General features: G+C 44.0%; 2 pseudogenes; both read right to left on the reverse strand.

Annotated features, from left to right (window-relative positions):
- Positions 1 to 4,987: 4,987 nt before the first annotated feature.
- Positions 4,988 to 5,984, reverse strand: LOC125553838 (annotated as a pseudogene).
- A 4,092-nt stretch (positions 5,985 to 10,076) lies between these two features.
- On the reverse strand, positions 10,077 to 11,099 carry LOC125551638 (annotated as a pseudogene).
- Between the last annotated feature and the right edge of the window lie 3,160 nt (positions 11,100 to 14,259).

The following is a 14,259-nucleotide window of genomic DNA, read 5'->3' on the forward strand; positions in this document are numbered from 1 at the left end:
CAAATGAGCAGTTTTTCCATTTCCAATGCATGCAGTCGATGCTTTCAAGCATCCCAGGAAATTCTCTTGCTGCATTCTGTGCTAGGATCCGAGCAGTGTCTTCCGGATTGGGTGTTCGCAAGTATTGCGGTCCAAACACTGCCACCACTGCCCGACAGAACTTGTAGAAACACTCAATGGTGGTAGACTCAGCCATGCACCCATAATCGTCGAGTGAATCACCGGGAGCTCCGTATGCAAGCACCCTCATCGTTGTCGTGCACTTCTGGATTGAGGTGAATCCAAGTTTGTCGATGCAATCCTTCTTGCACCTGAAGTAGCTGTCGAACTCCCAGATGAAATTCACAATCCTGAGGAAAAGCTTTCGGCTCATCCGATAACGGCGCCGAAATGTTTGTCGCCATGCAGTAGCCTTCGAGACGATGCCGATTCTTTGCTTTCATCCGCCCACCTCGTCGCGGCTTTTCATTGCTCGCCAGCAGGCCGGTGAGGGCGGCGAGGACCATGAGATGTTCCTCTTCCTGGACGTCGGCCTCGGCTTCCTCCTCCAGCAGCGCGGCGAACGCTTCCTCGTGGTCCGAGTCCATTGTCGAGGCAGGCAAATCGCCGAACACCTTGCAGGCGCGGTGGGCGCGTACCTGCAGCAACACTGCCCCTCCGCGACCGGAAATGCCGGAAAAATCGCCCAACTGGTGGTGGAGGGGCTGCCTTGGCAAAACCTCTGCTCTTTTTCCGGCGGGGACGTGCTATCTAGCGGTGGCGTGCAGTGGGCGGCGCCGGGATCAGCCGGTTGGCGGCCGAGCGCACGGGGGTGGGAGGCGAATCTGGAAGAAAGACTTGACTTTTCGCCTGACGGTGTGGGACAGGCATGCTTTTCCCTTGCGCCGGAGCCCCCTAGCGCCCCCTTTCCCAGTGCGCCGGGTTCTGCCTGCGATCGCCAGGCCCAAAAACGGGCCGAGCTGGCGGATTTCGGCGTCCTGTGGGCGCGACTGGGGCGTTTTTTCGGCGCCGGGGCCGAAAAAGTCGCCCGGGGGGGGGCTATTGGGGGCGCGGCTGGAGATGCTCTAACCCCCGGTTCCCGTCCCCCGCGCGCACCTGCATGGCCACTTGTCACCGAATCAACGATCGTCATCGGTCGAGGCATTTCGCTTCTCACTTTCCCCATGTCAACTCAGCTCAGAAGGAAGAACATTTCTATCGATTGTTGCTGCGAGCTGCGCCACCTTTTACTGCAGCCACATTTCCAGATAAGGATGTCAATTTTATCCATAGACATGGATATATTTAAACCTGACCCACATCGATTGGGTATGGGCACATTTTCATGCTATGGGAAATATCCAAATCCTATCCGATTAATCATGAGTAGGGCATGTGTATAATTTTGTGTCAATAGGTACATTCAAATCCTATCTAATTATCTCACCAGTGGGTCACATGTGTTATGAACCCTAAACTACCGCATTATATTATGTAAGCTCTGTTCCATATCCTTCGCTCAATAATGAATTTCAATCTATGGTTGGATGGTTAGGAAAATAATGGTGTTGCCGGCCCACCAAGGTTTATGTCTTAAACTTGACATTGGTGGTCTCATTTTTCTGGATTTAGGTGATGTGCGTTCAGTTGGAGGGGACATTTCCATAGATTAAGAAAACGTCTATGTCGACTTCGTCAATCATAAGATGATGTGTGGACTCGGTCTCTTGAAGATGCTCATAGGGATAGCATCTGCATGCCTATGTATGTATGAGCATATTTGTCTGCACTGTGTTAAAAAATACTCAATTCGATAACCATAGAAATCTCTCGGTTGCTCGCACCTCCATCACACATAAAAAATAGCAATTACACCACCACTCCACGTTTTCCCCTCCAAATTACAACATTGCAAACTTGCAATGCAAGACACCCTCTTATTTTGAATCAAAGTTTGACTACGAATTTATTTGCAAAAGTTAAGTTATAGTATCTCGCAAAAGGTATACTATTAGGACGAGTTCGAGAGCACCGGAGAGGAGACCTGATGCCCCACAGCGCCGCCTAAGAGCTGTGAACCCCACTAGGTTTTCTCTTCTAGCTTCAGCTATCTTTTTATGTACAAACTTCTCTCGCATTATTTGAGGATTTTTCACTTGAAGGGAAAATACCCGTTTTTTCCTAAATTTTCAAATAGTAAGCTATAGCAACTTTGTAGTGTTTTTTGCAAGGCCCCGCTAAATGTCACCTATGTATAATTAAGTTGTTTTAGTTGGATATAGTGCCATTTAGCGGCGTTCTAGCGCTATTTAACTTATTTTGAGTTTGATGCCTTTGGCATAGCTCGCTATTTTAAACTTTTGTTTTTCCTGAAGCCAAAAACACAAAACAACAACTAACACTTGGCACTTCATCAATTTTTTAGTCCAAATAAATCATAAAACTACACATACTTACTTATTTAGTTATATTAAATCATGAAAGCTAATAATCTTATGGGTTCATTTAAAACATATCGATACCACAAGCATATTAATCCATGATGCCGCACAATTATTCATCTCAATTCTGGTGTTATTCATAAAAACACATAAATATATCAGATATGTTACTCATTCATCCACGACGATGTCACAACACAAGCACCTATGCATGAACCTCCTAAGCACGGCAAGCATGAGAAGTAGATGAGGAACGCTCACTGAGAGCGTCCGTTGACGAGGCAGAGAAGTGTGGTGTCATCCGACATGAGAAGTAGGAGGCAAAGGTGGAGTAGAAGAGGTCGAGGAGGCAAAGGCGGGTTGGACTTGGGGACGAGGCATCAACCGACGTCGGAGGTGAGCAGTGACAACGGGGGTGGAGACCAAGGAGGGAGAGGGACACATGATTCAGTAGTGAGCATGGAGACCATGCCATGTGCGGGGGGCACGCGGAGGCAGATATGGTGTGCGGTGCTGGTGGCGGTAGGCGGTAGGCGGCACCAGAGTCAGCATGCTCGATTGGGGGTTAGGACAAGTGATTTGGGAAAAAAATCAAGTCCCGTGCGGGCAGTATATAACAAGCGTAACTCGTCATTGGTAAATCCTTACCAGTGACAAGCACCACATACTTCTCAAAAAAAAAGACAAGCACCACATACCGCTCACTCGTAGAACTTCTTAGATTTTAGTGTTTGAGCTAGGCTTAAGGTCCTTCTTTTTTGAAAAATTGACACAGAAGGCTCCAAACCTTTCCTATATTTAACTTCCAACATCTCGAAGTTCATGTCAAAATTATGCATTTTTGCATTAGTTTGCTAATTTTTAGGCATTAAGTGATCTTTATGGTTGATATATAATTAAAATTTGAACTACAAGTCTATTAAAACAATGCCTACAATTTGGAAGAAAGGTAATATTCAAATTCTTAAGTACCGTAGGTGTAATCCAAGAGATGTATGGAAAATTCAAAAGTTTTAGTTGGTAAAATTCTAACTCTTAGTTGCACTTATTTGTTTTATTTAATTCTAGAAAGGTGAATGAAATACAAAAAATGTAATTTGGCATGGCACCATGATATGACCTCAAGGGGTTGTGTTTAAAATTGGAATCAATTTCACAAAACTTGGGTTGTACATTGTCGAGCAACCGAAGCATCTCCGGGTAAGCATCATATGTTTCAAAGTGGAATTATGAGGTTTGAAGTCAAACTCACTATGGCTTCATCATTTCAACTTAAATTTGTATTCCAACTTGATATTATACTATTATATGGAAATCCTTTTGGTGACCGAGCTCCAATGAGGCCTCCAAATTCAAAATTAAAATTTCATCAAAATTCATATTTTTATGTTTCAAAAAATTCTGAAAAAAACACAGATATACATGAAGGCATAACACACATGTGTGTAAATTTTCAGGGCAAAATACGTTGAAATGAGGGCTGTGCAAAAAAGACAAATCTAAGGCTGTTTAACACATGATACTATTCATTCTCTCAGGCCATGAATTTGTCTTTTTTGTACAGGTCGCAATTCAAGGTATTTCATCATGAACTTTTACACACATGTGGGTTACATCCTTACATATACGCATATTTTTTTCAGAATTTTTTGAAACATAAAATTTTGAATTTGTTTTTTTAAATAAAGGGCTCCATGGAGCTTGGCCTCCAAAACGCCATTCTCACTATTATATACTTATATGCGTTCATTTTGGATCTTGTTATGTAATACTCCGAGTTTGTTTTTTTTGAAATAGGGAGTTAAGGCACCATATACAAAGTACATATGTATAGAAAATAGAAGGCTCCTGATTTTTTTGTAAAAATGAAAATACAAATTTTAAAAGTCCATATCAAAATTAAGCCTCGCTCTGGATTGGTTTGCTATTTTTAGGCATTAAAATGAAGTTATAAATATTGAAGGGATATAATTCAAACTGGAACTACAAGTATATTTAAAAGTGCCTGCAATTTAAAAGTGAAAAGAAATCATATTTAAGTTATGAAGTACCTTGGGAGATGTTATCCGAGAAATGTATGAAAAAAAAAATCGAACATCAATTTAAAATCGACCTGAACAACACAATCCCCCCCACTGTGGGTGAGCATGGAGGTCCACCATATAACTATACGCCGTGACCGTGAGCCACTACACTTCGTCACAAGAGAAGAAAAAAAGAATGAAATACTTTGAAACAAGCTAATTTTTATAACAAAAAGAAATAGCATGAATCTCAAGCAACAACGGACGGTGGATCCATGTACGGGATATTCCGTGCATGCTAGAAAAAACACTCTCAAGTTTTATGCACGTTCTGGAGATTGCTACAATGCATGGCACATTTTGCATTCTAACAATGTATTCACATAATTTTGAGAGAATTCTTTCTGAATGATTTCGAGATCGCTCAACATATGCCGCCGTGACGTAAACTATAGAACATGTTTGACTTATAAAAGGTAATCGGACAAATATACGAAAATGCTTATTATATATTCCGTTCAGTGAAAAGAACAAAGACGACAATAAAAAGTAGTACATTCAATTTCTCGTATTGGTTCTGATCGAAGGCTACACCATGAGGCTAACTTATTCAATCTTATTACACGACTGCATGCGAGATTAACCTGAAACTTGAATACATGTCTTCTGGTGAGAATTATTAAATTTTGCTAGCATGCATATATGGAATTATATATTGATCATTTCAGGGAAGGCTCCCAGAAATTAAAACCCAGCGGCGAACTTGGACTTGAGAAGTTCCACGACCCCGGCCTCCATCCGGAGTGCCTTGGTGAGCACCGGCGTTGGGATGGGCGGGTTGGAGCCGAAGAGCGTGAGGGGCACGAAGACGATGCCGGGGTTCTGGCTGTTGAAGGAGACGACCATGGAGGCCCCGGTCTTACCGACGTTGAACTGGAAGTGCATGAGGCCCCGTGGGATGAGGAACGTCTCTCCGGCGCGCACCACCCTCGAGTAGAGCTTGTTCCCGGAGTCGAGGCTGCCAAGGATTCCCACGAGGAGCTCACCTTTCATCACGATGCCGATCTCGGTGGCACGCGGGTGGATGTGTGGCGGGTTGGTGCCTCCAGGTGCAAAATCCACGCGGTTCATGGACACACCGAGTGTGTTGGTACCGGGCCACTCGGCCACGTCGAGCTCCGTCACGGCCGAGCCGTTCGGGGTGGATGTGTTGCCGGCCTTGGCCAGCTTGGATGAGAAGAGGAAGTCGTCGCTGGCCTCCGACATGGGCTTACACGTGTGTGCCCGTTCACCGAGACGGCCTTGCCGTTGAGGTCAGCGACGCAGAAGTCCTGGAGAAGGTCAGGGTCGGTAGCCAGGACGGCCGGAGCTAGGAAAAGCATGGCGAGCAGGCCAGCTGCTAGGGTTTTGGAGCACCCCATTGATTGCTATGCAATAAGCTTAGCTAGGATTGATCAGCTAGAGTTTGTTGATGGAGAGTGTCTAAGGCACTAGTTGTTGCTGCTGCTAAGCTGTGGTGGATGAGTGAATGGTGAGGCATATGGAGTCCTTTATATTGGGGATTGATGCACGCAATGGATGCATGGAGCTAATTAAGCTATGCATGTGCATGTCGTCACTGCATGCACAAGGCAAGGCAGAGAGTTCATTAAAGATATATTACTTGCGTGGCATCAGCTAGCTTGTGATGAAAATGGAGATGGGGTCAAAAGGTCAGAGTCAAGGCCACTGCCGGCTGCTATGAAAATGGGACCAACGAACAGACACAAGGAGGAGGTGTATCTGAATGGAGTATTGCGCTTGAAAACGGCGCGTTCATAATATTCGTGCACACCATTAGTCGTCAATCATGCATATGGGTTTCGTCTAGGCTTATCAAGATCAGGGGCGTGCTGATGGTGAAAGGCCAGGGTCTTCATTCAACAGCAAAAGAGAGAAATGCCAGTGTCCAGGAGCTGCATGCAAAATGAAAAAGCTAACTAATAAGCACAATTGAAGATCATAATGTGCTATGTTGAAGGCCTTGGCATTATTTCTCAGCAAATAAAGTGAGAGACCGCGGTGCAAGGATTTCTTCTAGGTTAATTATGCTTCCTTTTTTTTTTCTTTCCTTTTTTGCATTTCTCGGCTGTCCGTCTCCGACCACCCGCCAGCCGTGGCCGTTTTGTCCATCGTTGGGCTTGGCGAGCGCGACGCGTGTTGGCATTTCAACCTTGCTAACTGGTCTCGCCGCCAGTTTATCTGCTAACGTTTAGCGTATGGCATGATCGTCAGAAATGGGACCGGAGGCTTCTCGCCGCGGCGTACCAACCCCGAACCTGGCTTCTCTTCTTGTTTTGTTTCTCTTCTCAATCGATGACTTGTTGCCAATAATAGCACGTTGGGGCAGAGACGGGATTCTCATTGGCTACTGCTGATCGATCAGTGAGTAATCAAGTGTAGATATGGCGCCCTGCTTGCCTGTCTCCTTGCAGTTTAAATATTCGATCGCGGAAAATATGGCGCCAGCGAAACAACGAAAACATGGTTGTCAGTGGCAATCAACGGGCCTGTGGCGTTGCAAGTCAGACTTTCTGACTGTGATCCATCCAGCGCACCAGCCCGCCTCTCCCTGTCTCCAACCTCCCAATGTACAATATTTATTACATATAACTTATTTTTACTGTTAAAATTCGGCAAAAAAACACGAAACTGTCTTACAAACCTGGATGGGGATTGGGAGGGGGAGTATACGTAGAGTTCTTTTTAATAGATGTTTCTCTACTACCACAATTTAGAATACATTGTTCGGTCTACATATTGTAGGATACTCATCTAGAATAAGGAAATGGGTGATATTTAGTAATCTATTTCTCTCAACATGTACACGTGTCACATGAACATGCAAAAATGTAGGGCGAGAAACCCCAAGTAGTCATGCCTCGGCATGTAGCTACAAGGGTTGCCTTGGGACATAGGCTAATCCTGGCTGTGAGTGAAGCATGACAATTTCAGCAACTGGTTATACCTCCCAACTATGAGAATTTCTCCGAGATGATCTACCAATCAAGAGTCGAAGTAGATGTGCACTCTGAAGTATCCACGAGTTCCGAAGTAGCGATCCGGCAGCACTTCAACGTCCCCAAAAAAGAGCTCCGAGAAAACTAGAGAGCAAGAGGGGAAGCCTAGTTGCATTCACATTTAATTAGGATTTTAATCTAATTAGACCGGCATTAGAGCCCGTCTAATTAGAAGTCTAAACTATTAGACCAATTAGACCGGGATTGGATCGTGGCTTTTTGGCCCACTAGGGGTTGCGTCGGGGCCAACCCAAGAGGGTATTTCTTCCAAAATATATTCTGGATTTTTTGGAAGTTTCTAGAACCTTTGTCTTCCTGAATCCTGCCATATATATAGACCCATTTTTTGACATATTATATCTTTTTGGAATTCCCAAAACACTTTTAGGACCATCCGAAACACTTTCAATGCTCATTCTCTCAACTTTTAGTTTCCATAATAATTACTTCGGAAATAAGCGGGCATGACCCGGAACACCTTCTAATCAATAGTTAACAACAGAATTTGGACACCCTTGTTAACTCCCACATTTTCACAAAGTTCTTGAGCGAACCTTTTGCCCCGGATACTATTCACTCGACTTCCCGAGCTGTTAGCAAACCCTACGTGAGATATTATTGGTATCCCTGTGAACAACTCCTTTATCACTATACCGTTTATACTCGTAACGGTTTTTGTTTTATTTACTCGTATTTGTATTCCCGTATTCACGTGATCTCCACCACATGTGTCTGGTCAGACGATAATGACACAGTCTTGAACACCGACTTGAACAACACAATCATCCCACTATGGGTCAGCATGGAGGTATGCCAGGTAGCTAAACCGCGAGTCACTTCATCGACTAGTGTTTGCATGCCTGCCTTTGTAAGGGCCACTAATGAGAGAGGGAGGTTGAGGTAGTTATTGAGAGGAATGGTGCCACTTCACAAGGGAAAAAAGCAGTGAGCCTTTGCACCTCAGCGAACTCACATCGGATTGGAGCACTGGATGTCTTATTCAAATTTTCCACAAGGACAAATGCTTCCCAAAGAAAACCAAGAATCTCCTTCACCGTAGTGAGCACATTTGGCAAAGACTTGATAAACCTAGCCGCATCATCAGTGAAAAGAGAAAATCAATGCCGAACACCCTATTGTTCCAAACCTACCAATATCTCATTGCTCTCAGATTTCAACACCATGGAATTCATTACATCCATAATTATATAAAAAAAAAGGAGAGGCGACAATGGATCACCCCGGCTGAGCCCACGCACATGCCAAACTATGCTGCTCAGGTGTCCATTGATCAAAACTCCCGTGCTAACAGAAGAAAGCATAAACAAAATCCAAGAGCATCACCTCGCCCCAAAGCCACGAATTTGAATCACATTCAGCAATAATCGCCATGAAACATTGTTGAAAGCCCTCGTGACGTTGCTTCAGTAATACCATAGGAATCTTACTTTGATGGAATAACTTGATAGATTTGCTAACCAACATGAAATCATCTTGAATTGTCAGTCTCCGAATAAAATTGCTTTGTTTATTGGTGATAAGATGAGCCAAAATAGTGCCCAAACGAAGCGCAAGGGCCTTGGAAAAGATCTTGGGATCCCATGGAGTAGACTAACGGGCCCAAAGTCCACAATATGGGTCGCCCCATATTTCTTAGTAAGGAGAGCAATCAAGGTCTTATTGAGAGAATGAAAATTCCTACCATTACCACGAGCAATCTGTTGCATTGCCACCATAACCGCGTCCTTGATAATAAGCTATCAAATCTTGTAAAAGCATGGAAAAAAGCCCTCTACCCCGGTGCCTTGTCCGGGAAATTGGGATATTGCAATATGGAACAATAAAAAGAAGATGTGGATGCATTTACATATGTGCACAAAGCTTGAACCAATACATTTACAATGCATTCCAATAACTTGAGAGCATGTTTTTTTTTGGAGAAATGATATTCTACCATGTATGAATCCACCATCAGTGATTGCTTTGAGTTTCGTGCTAATTTTTTTGGTTGTTGTTAAAAATTTAAAATATAAAAAAATCCAATGTGTCACATTAGGTTTTTTTCCTCTCGTTTAAAAGTGCATCCTAGTGGTTTGTTGTGTACCATCATTTATCAACAAATGTGATATAAAACAAGTGCATTTTATTTTTGGTGCATACTCAAATAAGATGGTATGCACATTGAAACAAAAAAAAATAGGACACAAGATAAATTTTGACGTTAACCAAAAAATAGCACGAATGTCAAAGCAACCAACCGACAGTGGGTCCACGTATGGGATATCCCATGCATGGTAGAAAAATCATTCTCGTGTTCTTTTTGTATATTTTGGAGATTGCTATAATGCATTGATTGGTACATTTTGCGTTCTGCTTGTAACTTGAGAACATGTTTTCTGAATGATTTGGACATTGCTCACCACGCCGTAGTAGCCTTGGCAAATACTTTAAGGCTTCTTCCTTAGCTTTTCTATATCCGAAGTTGACGTGACTCTGTAGCGATACCTTTCCCTTTGTTGATGTCGACTTGAGAGCATGTCTAACTTAATTATAAAAGGGTAATCGGACAAATATACAAAAAATGATAATTATATATTCCGTACAATGAAAAGAACAATGAAGACAATAAAAAGTAGTACATTTCAATTCCTCATATTGGCTCTGATGACTGAACCACGAGGCTAACTTATTCAATCTTATTACAACTGCATGCATGCTTAACCAGAAGCATGAATAGATATCTTCTGCTGAGAATTATTAAATGTCGCTAGCATGCATATACCGAATGATTTATGATCATTTATGGGCAGTCTCCCAGGAATTAAAACCCAGCGGCAAACTTGGACTTGAGAAGTTCCACGACCCCGGCCTCTACCCGGAGCGCCTTGGTGAGCACCGGCGTCGGGATGGGCGGGTTGGAGCCGAAGAGCGTGAGTGGCACGAAGACGATGCCGGGGTTCTGGCTATTGAAGGAGACGACCATGGAGGCCTCGGTCTTACCGACGTTGAACTGGAAGTGCATGAGGCCCCGCGGGATGAGGAACGTCTCTCCGGCACGCACCACCCTCGAGTAGAGCTTGTTCCTGGAGTCAAGGCTGCCGAGGATTCCAACGAGGAGCTCACCTTTCATCACGATGCCGATCTCGGTGGCGCGGGGGTGGATGTGCGGCGGGTTTGTACCCCCTGGCGCGAAGACCACCCGGTTCATGGACACGCCCAACGTGTTCGTACCGGGCCACTCGGCCACATATCGAGCTCCGTCACAGCCGAGCCGTTCGGGGTGGACGTGTTGCCGGCCTTGGCCAACTTGGACGAGAAGAGGAAGTCGTCGCCGGCCTCCGACATGGGCTTGCACGTGTGCCCATTCACCGAGACCGCCTTGCCGTCGAGGTCAGCGACACAGAAATCCTGGAGAGGATCAGGGTCGGTGGCCAGGACGGCCGGAGCTAGGAACAGCATGGCGAACAGGCCAGCTACTAGGGTTTTAGAGCACCCCATTGCTTGCTATGCAACTGATCAGCTAGAGTTTGTTGATCGAGAGTGTGTAAGGCACTGGTGGTTGCTGCTAAGCTGTGGTGGATGAGTGAGTAGTGAGGCATATGGAGCCCTTTATATAGGGGATCGGTTCACGCAACGAATGCATGGAGCTAATTATTAAGCTATGCATGTCGTCACCGCATGCATGTGCAAATGGACACATGAGGCAAGAGTTTATTAAACATATAGTAGTGTTACTTGCGTGGAGATCTCACCTTGTGATGAAAATGGAGATGCTCAGGGTCAGAGTCGGGATGAGGTAGCTTGTGATGAAAATGGAGACGGGGCAAGGTCAGAGTCAAGGCCACTGCCGGCTGCTAAGGAAATGGGACCAACGAACAGAGACAACCAGGAGGTCTTTCTCGATGGAGTGTTGCGCTTGGAAACGGCGGGTTTCATAATGTTTGTGCACATCTCTACTTGTCAATCATATGGATTTCGTCTAGGCTTATGAAGTTCAGGGTCCGGCGTGCTGATGGTGAAATGCTAGTGTCTTCAACCACCAAGTCCTTTGCTCCGTTAATGTGATGATCAATCCACCATTATGCTGTTGAAGGCCTTTTGGTACTCCTTCGGCCCCTCTGATCCATACTATCTGTCGCTGGTTTAGCACAAAGTTAGTACTCCATCCGTAAATTAATATAAAAGTGTTTAGATCACTACTTAGTGATCTAAATGCTCTTATATTAGTTTACGAAGGGAGTACTTCTCAGCGAACAAGCGACCATGGTGCGAGCATTTCATTCTGCAAGTACATACACGTAGGTTAATTTTGCATTTCTCGATAGGCTGTATCCACCCATTTTTCTCTGTCGTTGGGCTTGGACGACTGCAAGGTGTGTTGCCATTAATTTCAACCGCGCTGCAAGCTATTGGATCGTCAAGGCAGCCGTTGGGTGGTCGCCGGTTTATCTGCGGTTGTGTACTCGCTGAAGGGACGTCTCCATGCTAACGTTTAGCTAGCGTGTAGCATGATGGTCAGAGGTGGGAAGCTTCTCCGGCCTCAAATAGTTTCTTGTTTTGTTTCTCTTCTTTGTGGCTGCGATCGATCGACGACTTGCCAATAATAGCACGTTCGAGCAGAGAACGGATTCTCATTGGCTACGTGAGCAAATCAATGGCATGCATATCGATATCTCCACACAGCTTAAATATTCGCCAGACGCCAGCCAAACAGCGAAAACATGCTTGTCAGAGTGACTATCAACGAACCTGTTGTGTCCAAGAGTCAGAGTTTCTCTTCTGACCGCGATCCAGCCAGCGCACCGGCCCGCCTCTCCCTTTCTCCAAGTCTCCTGAGTAGCCGGCCGGCTGGCCCCTCCCCCAGTTCACGTCCCAGCATGTCACCGACCCATCAATCATGCATCACCGATCGAGGCCTTCCGCTTCTCTCCATGTCTCGATCGTGTCAACTCGAAAGGAACAGCATTTCTACCGAGTGTTGCAAGGCACCCTCATATTTTATTAGCATATGTGGACATTGTATAGAGACTGTGTCAATTAATTCGAATCAAAGAGAGTGTTAAATTTGTGTTCAAAACAAATATTTTCTTTATACTCTTACACAATTGATTTGTACCCCCTTCGTCCTATAATATAAGAGTGTTTTTTTTCACTAAAACGCTCTTATATTATGGTGGGACAGGGACGTATGGAATACTTTGTTTTATTAGCCAAAGTTCGATCCAAAATAGTACGATGCCTTACAAACCATGATCGAGGGAGTATATGTCATGTAGGCTAGACTGCATTTTACTCGCAAAATCGCTAAAAACTAAACTTTACACCTCCATTGTCCATGGCTTTTACACATCCAAAATTTAGAACACGGTTTCCTGTTTACAAAATTTAGGCTACACATTGCTATTTTTTCAAACACCAATGGCTAGTGGCGAAGCTAGAAGGACGTTGCGTCTGGAACTGTGCTACGTTGAATGATAAACTTTTCTGTTTTTTCTAAATTTTGTATGAAGAAAATCCAAGGGAAATTGTTACTAGGCTTAGGGCTATAACCCTAACTGCCCCAAGCCTGTCTCCGTCACTGCCAATGGCCACCCCCGATTTAGTTCTCATTCTTAAAACAGAACTGACTCGCGCCCTGGTCCGTCAAGCTATCTCAAAATCTTCTTACACCTTGGAACCAACATGTGGTTGTATTTCTATTCCACCAGTGACTGCGTCGATAGCGAAGTCCTTGCTGACTTCGCCATTCTTGAAGCTCCACGATTCTAGTCGTAAGTAGACTAGAATTGTTGCACGCTTACATGCTCACTTATCCTTCCCACCTTGGCATTTTCAGAACATATTGACATATTGCCCACCTCTCTTAATCCTCATAAAACACTAACCAATATTTATAATATCTGCACAAAGATTGCTCGAACTGATATTTTTGCGTGACTCCCTCCGTTTCCAAAGTACAAGTATATTGGGCTTTTGAAAACTCAAACTTCTTAATCTTTGAAAAAAATATTTTGTTATTTTCTAAAGGAAAACACTATCAGTCAGCCGGCGGATTTACAAGCTTGTGTCTGCCGCCTTCATTGAACGCCACGCGTCCCACATGACGTGGTGAACCGTCCCCATGATCTCTGCTTTCTGCAATAACGCCTCTGTTGCAAAGAAAAAAATGCAACAAGACCTCTGTTACAAAAGCAATTAAATTGCAACAAGGCCCCTATTGCAAAAAATATATAACAAGATATCTATTGCAAAAAAAATTGTAGCACGACCTCTGTTACAAAATAACTGTAACAAGATCTTTATGGCAAAAATAAATTTGCAACCTGACATATGTTTTCAAGAAATTTCTACAACCTGACTTGTGTTGCAAAAAATTACTGTAACACAACCTTTGTTGCAGTGGTAGAGGGTGATGCTCGCCGCTCAATCCACCATATCTGACGTCTCGCGAGGTGGCGGATCTTTTAAAAAGATCCGCCTGCCGACGCGTAGCAGTGCCCTTTTCTAAAAGGTGTATTAATCTTTTGAAAAGTTAACAAAATATAATGATGTGTATTGTTTTTTCTAAAAGTCAAACTTCTTAATCTTTCTTAAAAATAAATTATCTTCGATATTTTGAAACGAAGGGAGTATGAATAGTTGTGGGTACTGATGTGACATTTTTGTATGAGTAATAATATGATATTCTTTCACGAGTACTTGTGGTGAACTGATGGTTACTAATAGTTGTGCTTATCCTTCTACGTTGCCATTTTT

This window comes from Triticum urartu, chromosome 4 (genome assembly GCF_003073215.2).
Source record: "Triticum urartu cultivar G1812 chromosome 4, Tu2.1, whole genome shotgun sequence".
Taxonomy (NCBI): Eukaryota; Viridiplantae; Streptophyta; class Magnoliopsida; order Poales; family Poaceae; genus Triticum; species Triticum urartu.